General features: G+C 27.6%; 1 non-coding gene across 1 annotated transcript; it reads left to right on the top strand.

Annotated features, from left to right (window-relative positions):
• Positions 1–238: 238 nt before the first annotated feature.
• On the top strand, positions 239–322 carry LOC118479438. The gene has a single exon (XR_004859573.1). It is a non-coding gene; the product is annotated as a small nucleolar RNA U36a (small nucleolar RNA).
• The last annotated feature ends 9,216 nt before the right edge of the window (positions 323–9,538 follow it).

Below are 9,538 nucleotides of genomic sequence, written 5' to 3'. Positions count from 1 at the left end.
TAATGTTATGAAACGCAGTTAAGTTTGTTTTTTTTTTCTTTTCTTTGTTTGTTTTTAACTGGCCAATGAGGTTTTTATTCAAAAACAAAATAATATATAGGACTCTTAGCAAGTTACTGAGTTAAATAACATCACAAAATTGTTTTTCATATTTTTTTAGTTTTATTAGCTTATTTACATAACATTATTTTTAAGTAATTTAAAAAATAAAAATTTTCATAAAATTAGTTATTCCAATCGGCAGTGACTTAATTGGTTTATCCACGCTTCTAAGAGCAATGAAGTAAAAGATATAAAATGGTTGAATTTTTAACATGAGCCACTTTGTTTTTTATTATTATTATTATTATTTTTTACCATTTTGCAGTGATGATTTGATATGCAGATTTAAGCAACTATATCATATGAATATCCATCTTGAATTGAGTTTGTTTTCAACAATGGATTTGATGTGATTTGATATCAAGTGATGCGTGTGGTTTATCTGCACACATGTTATTTAAAATTTTACACAATTCACATTTGTTTGTATATATAGGTGTGGTTAATTTCTTGTTTAAGTTCGATACATTGTTTTGAAATGCAATTGAGTTTGTTTTCAATAGTAGATTTGAAATGCAATTTTACACAATGGCCCTTGTAGAGTAATTACACAAATGACCCCTGGATTAAAAATAAAGTAATTACATAAATGACCCTTTTAGTTGAAAAGTGTACTTTAGTAATTTTATGTTAACAAAAAATTTAACAAAAGTTAGTGTTAATACTCTAGGTTATTTGCAGGGCCGTCTCCGAAAATGCTAAAAAGATTTTGGGCCCTGAGCGAGATTAAAAAACCGGGCCTGACCTAACCTTTTGCAGTAAATAAGGAAATAACGAGAAACAAAGTAAGCCCACTAAACAGAAAAAACGCCTAGCACGTACACTCGAACCCAACACCTGAACTTTAGAAGGGGAGTCGGCAACCGGTTCAACTATGGTTGGTGCCGAGATAGCCTTTAATTCACACTTATCTGCTTTACAAATACAATCTTGCTTGAACTTGTACAATTCTTTATTTGATCTAAAATATAATATAATTATTAATTAAAAGCAATGATAAACAAAAAATAAGAAAACAAAAACATTGATACATGAGTTGTTATAGTTAATTCCTAATAAGAAAGGCATAAGTGCGTATAATCTGTTACAATTAATTCCTAATACACCAAGTTCATTGGAACTTCCATGAACAAACTCCATTAATCTTAAAAAACATATACAAAAGGGACTCGAACCAGCCACCATCTGGTTGGAAACAAGGGACCTTTCCACTAGGCTGTAATTATTTTTTGAAAGTGGCTTCATCTCTAATTATATTTATGGGTTCCCTTCAGATCTTTATATTTATGCTTCTAAAAAACGTACGGGCCCTTCTACGTTTTTGGCCCTGAGCCGTCGCCCACCCCGCACATGCTTATGGCCGGCCCTGGTTATTTGTTATAACCTTAGAATGTGATTTTAAACTATCAGCACCTGATTATTTTCCATAAACCATAAGGACTAATATTGTAATTACTCTATAAAATTTTTACCTCACGTTTTGTACCGTTTTTCTATTATTATTATTAATATTATTATTATTATTATTATTATTATAAAAAGTAAAATAAATTTTAAATAGTATATACAATCGTCATTTTCATGTGAGAATGGAGAACCCATAGTTTTTATAAAAAGTAACATAAATTTAAAATAGTATATACAAATTTATTACAAGTTAATGTATATTAAAACCGAAAAAATTAGAAGAGAAGCAGCTGGTCATAATTAAAAATTTATTTAGGTTAAGGCTAAAAAAAAGTTATCCTTAACACTACGAAATAAAAGTTAAGGATAAAAAATTAGGGGATGGTTCAAATGAAAACCACTTTTATTGTGAAAACTCGAAAACTAACTAAAAAAAGCCTAAAAAACACACAATTTTTTTTTCAACTTTTTTTTTATAAAAATCGCTAGTTTTTATATATAAAAAAACTTTTTTTCAAAAAAAAAAAAAAATTGTGTAGTGCACATGTGTAATAATACACATGTGTAGTACACATACATATGTGCAGTATTACACATGTGCACTACACAAATTTTTTTTTTTTTTAAATTTTTTTTATATTAAAAAACCTGCGAAATTTGGATTGCAAAAAAAAATTAAAAAAAAAATTTTTTGTATGTTTTTTTGGGCTTTTTTAATTAGTTTTCGAGTTTTCATAATAACTAGTGGTTTTCATTTGAACCTTCCCCTAAAAAATTATATGAACTAGTTTTTCGTGTGTTTAAATTGTCAAATAGTTAATAGTTTGAAGATTAAATCACTATTAAAACTTATAAAAAACTATTAAAGACTTTACTGTTAGTATGGAAACTAACTTGTCCTATATTTGCCTTAAAAATAACAATGAATAAGTTGTTTGTAACTACTGATACTTTTTATAATAGTGTGAGCCCCTACAAACTTATTTTCAGTATATAAGACAGAATAATATATATTAATTATTATATGTATTTTTTGACTCTAAGAAACTTATGATGTAATATCCTGAGATTAACAAACACAACAGGAGACAATGTTGCAAACCTCCAAGAAACCTCATGCCAAAATCTATGACTTAGAGACAGACTCATATATTATAAATTGTTAATACTTTAATGATTATATATATCCACATTGAGGATCGTGTAGAAAGGATATATAAATGTACTTTAAAGCATATAATAATTCGTATCACTTATATTTTACATTCTTTGGATCATTTTATATTATGTAGTAAATGATAAAATCCCTAAATTTTTCCATTCTCTAATTTTTATACATGAAAACTGATTGTATAATAATTATTGTGCCTATTCACCGTATTCGGTATAAAACTACTTTTAAATTGGTAACTATGAAACCATGTAAACACTTCTATGTTTTACTAAAAATGTAAAATATAAAGTGGTTGTAATCGTTTCTCACTCTATTTCTGACTTCAATTATATCTGGCTATGAAACCATGTAAACACTTTTATGTTTTACTATAAACGTAAAATATGAAGTGGTTAAAATCGTTTCTCACTCTTTTTCTGACTTTAATTATATCTGGCATATACTACGTACAAATAAATGAAAGATAAAGTTTTACTATAGTTTATTTAGAATAAGTTCTATTATAAACATCCTATCCTTTTTAAAAATCAGTTTACTTAACATATATGCACGTATTGATTTTCTTATATTTCATAAGGAGTAGTTTACAATTTGCACTAGTTTATTAGGTATAAGACTATTAACCTAATCTTGATATTATTCTCACCTAATAAATTATATATAATTTGTCTATAATAGTACAATGTTACATTAATACATATAAGAAATTAAAAACATTATAAACATAAAAAAAAACTTTTTAATTTACTACCTCATCAATTTTTTACTAAGTTGTGAAAATATTCTTATTATCATATAGCATTGACTTTAATAGTGGTATGGTTTATCAAATAAATGTAAGAGTATTATGAGGTTTTGGAAGCATGAGAATGGACACATAATTTTTTTTTTCAGGTTCAATGATCAGTCGAGGTCATCAGTCATATATTTACACAAAATTAAGCATATAACCTTAACAAAACAAATTTAAATCACTCGATCTTGAAACTTAACACTTTAACCTGCCCCTACAAAATAAGACATGTTTTGTCGGTAGAAAATTTAAATTAGAATGGAAGTCTCTTGATATCTATATTTATATCTATACTATATAATAAAAGAAACCATTTGAGGGACACTTGTCATTCTCTCATTTAATTGATTAAATTTAATAATAATAATAATAATAATAATAATATTTAATCTAATCTAATACAAATTCTTATTATTAATAATATTTAATCAAATTTAATCTAATACTATATTATATTAATTAAATAAATGATAAATTAATATTAAATTTTATCTATACTATATTTATTTTTATTTTTTTAATTAAAAAATGCTTATCTTTGTTACAAGATAACATTATACAATCTATTAAAAGCAATACAATCTATATCTATTCAAATTATTAATCTATACAAAAATTATGTATTCTCTATCCATTATTTGGTTACCTAATTGAAAATAGTAGTATATATTATTTTTTTTATATAATTCACTTAACTTAATGTGTAATATCTATATCTATCTTTTTTTTAACGACATTGAACGATGTGTCAATCACCATGATATCGGGCGCTTTGGCAAAGGTCGACTACTCGACCATCGCCATCCCTTGGCTCTTCCTAAATGCCCGGAAACCCGACCTCCACCCGCCCGAAGGCACGATAGTGGAATAATCGGTAAAACCTCGCCTCCCATTCAAGTCGAACTGGCGCCACCGGTATTCGCTTTTCACCTGGATGCCGTAGAAAATAATACACGACTCATTTGTATATCTTTTTTTTATTATTTAGTATACAAATGACATTTATTCAACATGTGTAATACACGGCGTTTTTAAAGGTATAACCTTTTCATTATTTGGTATATAAAATTAGATTTTATTCAACCCGTATAATATACAAGTTTTTTTAAAGATATATAACGTTTACATTTTTTATAATACAAAATTATAATTATTAAACTCGTGTAATAAATGGTTTTTATACATATAATTTTTTTAATTTGTGTATAAAATTATATTTATTCAGCCCACACAATTGTAAAGATATAACCTTTTTTACTATTTAATATATAAAATTACATTTATAACCCCGTGTATTACACGGGCTGAATAAATAAATTTTATATAGTAAATAATAAAATAATATATCTTTAAAAACCTCATTTATTGCACGGGTTGAATAAATATGATTTTTTATATTAAATAATAAAAAGTTATATCTATAAGAACCATGTTGTACGAGTAGAATAAATGTAGTTTTATATACCAAATAAAAAGTTATATCTTTAAAACCACTTGTATTACACGGGTTGAATAAATGTAATATTGTTTACCAAATAATAAAAAAAATTATATCTTTATAATATGCGCATTACACGGTTTGAATAAGTGTAATTTTCCGTACTAAATAATAAAAAAAAATATATCCTTAAAAAACTCCGTGTATTATACGAATTCAATAAATCTAATTTTATATATCAAATAATAAAAATTATATCTAAAAAACCTCATGTATTACATAGGTCGAGTAAATGTAATTTTGTATAGTGAAAATAAAAATATTTAATATATTAATACAAAGTTTGGCTTTCGTGATAAAAATAGATTATTCTGTTATTGCAAAATTTGTTAACGAAGTCTCAATAAATCTAACCCTTTATTTAAAACTCTGTAAATGTATAAATGATAAATAATATTAGGTGGTCTTCTAATCGATGGTTCAAATGCTTTCATATTTGTAAACTTGACAAACATCACACGTTTTGTTCATACATGACACAAAAAAAAAATTGGATATCAGAAACGCGTCTTAAAAATATCATTTTCTAATTGTAAATCTTAGTTATTAACTATTTGATTTTTTATTTACTTAACCCGTATAATACACGGGGTTATTATAAAATAATAAAAGAAAGGTATTCTATTACTAATTAATAACTTTAAGAGAAACACGTCTCTTAATGTATTTGTAACAAATATGTAACACAAAATAAAATAACGCTTTACGGAGTTTTAAATAAAGGGTTAAATTTATTGAGAATACTATATAATAAAAGAAACCACTTTAGGGATATATTTAAGGAGTTTTAAATAAAGAGTTAAATTTATTGAGATTTTGTTAACAAATTTTGCAACAACAGAGTAATCTATTTTTATCATGAAAACCAAAATTTTTATTAATATATTAAATGTTTTTATTTTCACTATACAAAATTACATTTACTTGACCCATGTAATATAGGAGGTTTTTTAAAATATAACTTTTTATTATTTGATATATAAAATTAGATTTATTCAATTCGTACAATACACGGGGTTATTTTAAGAATATATATTTTTTTATTATTTAGTACAGAAAATTACATTTATTCAACTCGTGTAATATACGTGGTTTTAAAGATATAACTTTTTTATTTGGTATATAAAATTATATTTATTCAACTCGTACAATATGGTTCTTATAGATATAATTTTTTATTATTTAATATATAAAATTAGATTTATTCAACTCGTACAATAAATGAGGTTTTTAAAGATATAATTTTTTATTACTTAGTATATAAAATTTATTTATTCAACCCCGTGTAATACACGGGGTTCTAATATGATGACAAGTGCCCCTAAAGTGGTTTTCTTTTATTATATAGTATAGAAGAATAGATAGCGCCAACGATCTCTAGATCAAGTGGTGGAGGGCTTGCATTTCTCTTGAGAGATGCAGGTTCGACTCCCACTTGGTGCAGAGTGAGGCACTGGTAGGCAATGATAGGAGACCCAGGGAAACCTGGGTTGGATCCTTGAGCCAAACGGTGGGTTACCGGGTTTTCTCCAGAATTGGTGATGGACTCGGGTTACTCTCGGAGTACTCCGTTGGTCCAGTGAATACCCCGAGAGTGCTTGGGATTGAGTTTTTTGGCTGTTAAAAAAGAAAAAAATTAGATAGCATTATGGTGATATTTTTTATTTAGTATTCCTGTATAGAAATTAAATTATGAGAACAATATATTTCATGAGGATGTGAATAGATTAATGCACATATGTGTATAGAAATTGACTTAATTATACATTGAACGATGTGTCAATCACCATGATATCGGGCGCTTTGGCAAAGGTCGACTACTCGACCATCGCCATCCCTTGGCTCTTCCTAAATGCCCGGAAACCCGACCTCCACCCGCCCGAAGGCACGATAGTGGAATAATCGGTAAAACCTCGCCTCCCATTCAAGTCGAACTGGCGCCACCGGTATTCGCTTTTCACCTGGATGCCGTAGAAAATAATACACGACTCATTTGTATATCTTTTTTTATTATTTAGTATACAAATGACATTTATTCAACATGTGTAATACACGGCGTTTTTAAAGGTATAACCTTTTCATTATTTGGTATATAAAATTAGATTTTATTCAACCCGTATAATATACAAGTTTTTTTAAAGATATATAACGTTTACATTTTTTATAATACAAAATTATAATTATTAAACTCGTGTAATAAATGGTTTTTATACATATAATTTTTTTAATTTGTGTATAAAATTATATTTATTCAGCCCACACAATTGTAAAGATATAACCTTTTTTACTATTTAATATATAAAATTACATTTAATAAACCCGTGTAATACACGGGGTTCTAACCTAGTATTAAATATAGCAATAAAAAATGTTATAAAAACTTCTGAATATTTTTATATTAAATATAGCAATAAAAATATATTATAAAAACTTCTGAATAGACGATCAACCTATTACCTATCCTATTATAATCTTTATAGACCGTAGTTGCTTCGGCCCAAGTTACAAGTTTAAAAGACTTGTATTTTGTTTTTCTTGAAATGAGGACCAACATTTTGGGTTATGGACCTATGGTAGTCGCTTTGGCCCAAGTTAAAAGTTTATATAAAAAAAAAAGTACTAAAAAGTGGGCATACTAAAAAATGAATTAACCCATTTATTTATGAATAGGTCAGGTTTTGAGCCAACATTTTTTGGCTTTTATTTTTAAGTTTATATATTTCAAATATACAGTGAAAGTGTATCATACATTCTGCATTAACGTACGAGCGTACGCAATGTTAAATTCGCACGTTATAACAAAAGGTCACATGTAAAAACAGAAGATCGCATGTTAAAAAAAATCGCATGTTTATAAAAAAAAGTTTCGCATGTTATCAAAAATACCAAAATCGCATGTTACTCAAAAATACCAAAATCGCATGTTATAAACATTTTTTCGCATGTTGATATTGAATCTCGTACGTTTCATACGTTAAGACAATTTGTACTATAACCGGCCTATATATATATATTTTAATAGTATTATTCTTTATTCATTGCTAACAAAATTTACCTATTATAAATTAGCAACATTTTGGTGCATAAAGAAGTTGTATTCTATGTTTAGGTTGGTTTTCAAAAAATAAAAATTGATGTTACACTTTTAACCCAAAAGCTTTCTATATTTGCTAATTTAAACTCACAATTTTTTTAGTTTCAACTTTAGTATCATATACTTTTCATGTTTTGCAAAATATTCGTTTTACGTTTTGTTCTAAATTTTGCGAGTTAACACGGCGCAACGTTCATGTGTGGTTCAACGTTTTTATGTTTTGTTTTACGCTTCGTTCTTAATTTTGCGAGTTAACATGACGCAACGTGTGTGTGTGTGTGTGTGTGTTAGATTAAACTTTTTATGTCGTCATTTTTTTCCCGTTTGATAGGTTCATCGTAACGCGCGGGTCCTAAATCGACTTAGTTATTATTTTCTGTGTTTTATATTTCGGTCTAATTTTCCGCATTAACACGTCGCAACTTCAGTGTTGGTGGTTGTTGACGGTGTTGTCACATTGATGCTATTTGTTACGGTTTTACGCCCCCACCGCAACGCGAAGGGCTTAATACTAGTTTAACATAAAAGATAAGACATGGTCTCCTTTATCAAATCTACCTTTTAATTATAACATACTGACTTATTTAGTTTTCTATTACATAAATTAAAATTTTATAAGACATATAATTGATAAACTAACATAAAAATAAGTACTGATAGGAATGAGATCGGTATCGATACTAAAAATCGCCAAATATGGGTACCAGTATTAAAAATGCTTGGTACGATACGATACCAGTATTTGAAGGTAAAATTCGGTAAAATACTGGCACCGTACATATTCTAAAGTACCAGTACCGAAAATGCCAAAAGCGGGTAGTGAAAATAATTTGATACGGGAATTTAGTACCAGTATCAAATGCTCATCCCTAAATACTTTATTGTTTATTGTCGACACTGTTGTATCACGCGGATTTCCTTACTAGTGTGTGTGCATATACATATAGGGTGGGGTTTTCGAGTAAATACTACTGTATTTGTGAACTGAGTGAACAAATCCCCTGACTCAGCCCGGATCAAAATTTATCTTAGACGAGACTCCAACCGGGATTACCTACCATTTGGAAAGTCAGAAGGCTACCACTCCGACCCATGACTTCCCATAATTTAAATCCATTTGATACAAGGTAATACATTTAGTAGCTAGTTGTAGACTTGTAGAACAAAAATGTAAATTACAAATAGGTATGAACGACGCAAATATCAATTGTTTATTTACTACATAAACATTTTGATTTCTTTAGTTCATAGAATATTTAAAGTTGTTAACCAAAGTTTATCAAATGAATCATAACATCTCACCAATATTTATAAAATAATTTCTAAACATCCTAAACTCACAACTACAATTTACTAGGCCTTGGTAACCAAGAAAAACAATACAACTTAAGAATGCACGTTAGTTGTTTTTCTTGTGACCCGAATGTACAATAGAACAACAACAACAAAAGCCATTACATATCCCGCGAT

This window comes from Helianthus annuus, chromosome 5 (genome assembly GCF_002127325.2).
Source record: "Helianthus annuus cultivar XRQ/B chromosome 5, HanXRQr2.0-SUNRISE, whole genome shotgun sequence".
Classification (NCBI taxonomy): Eukaryota; Viridiplantae; Streptophyta; class Magnoliopsida; order Asterales; family Asteraceae; genus Helianthus; species Helianthus annuus.
Note: the sequence above shows the minus strand (reverse complement) of the source record. Positions and strands in the feature narration are given on the sequence as shown.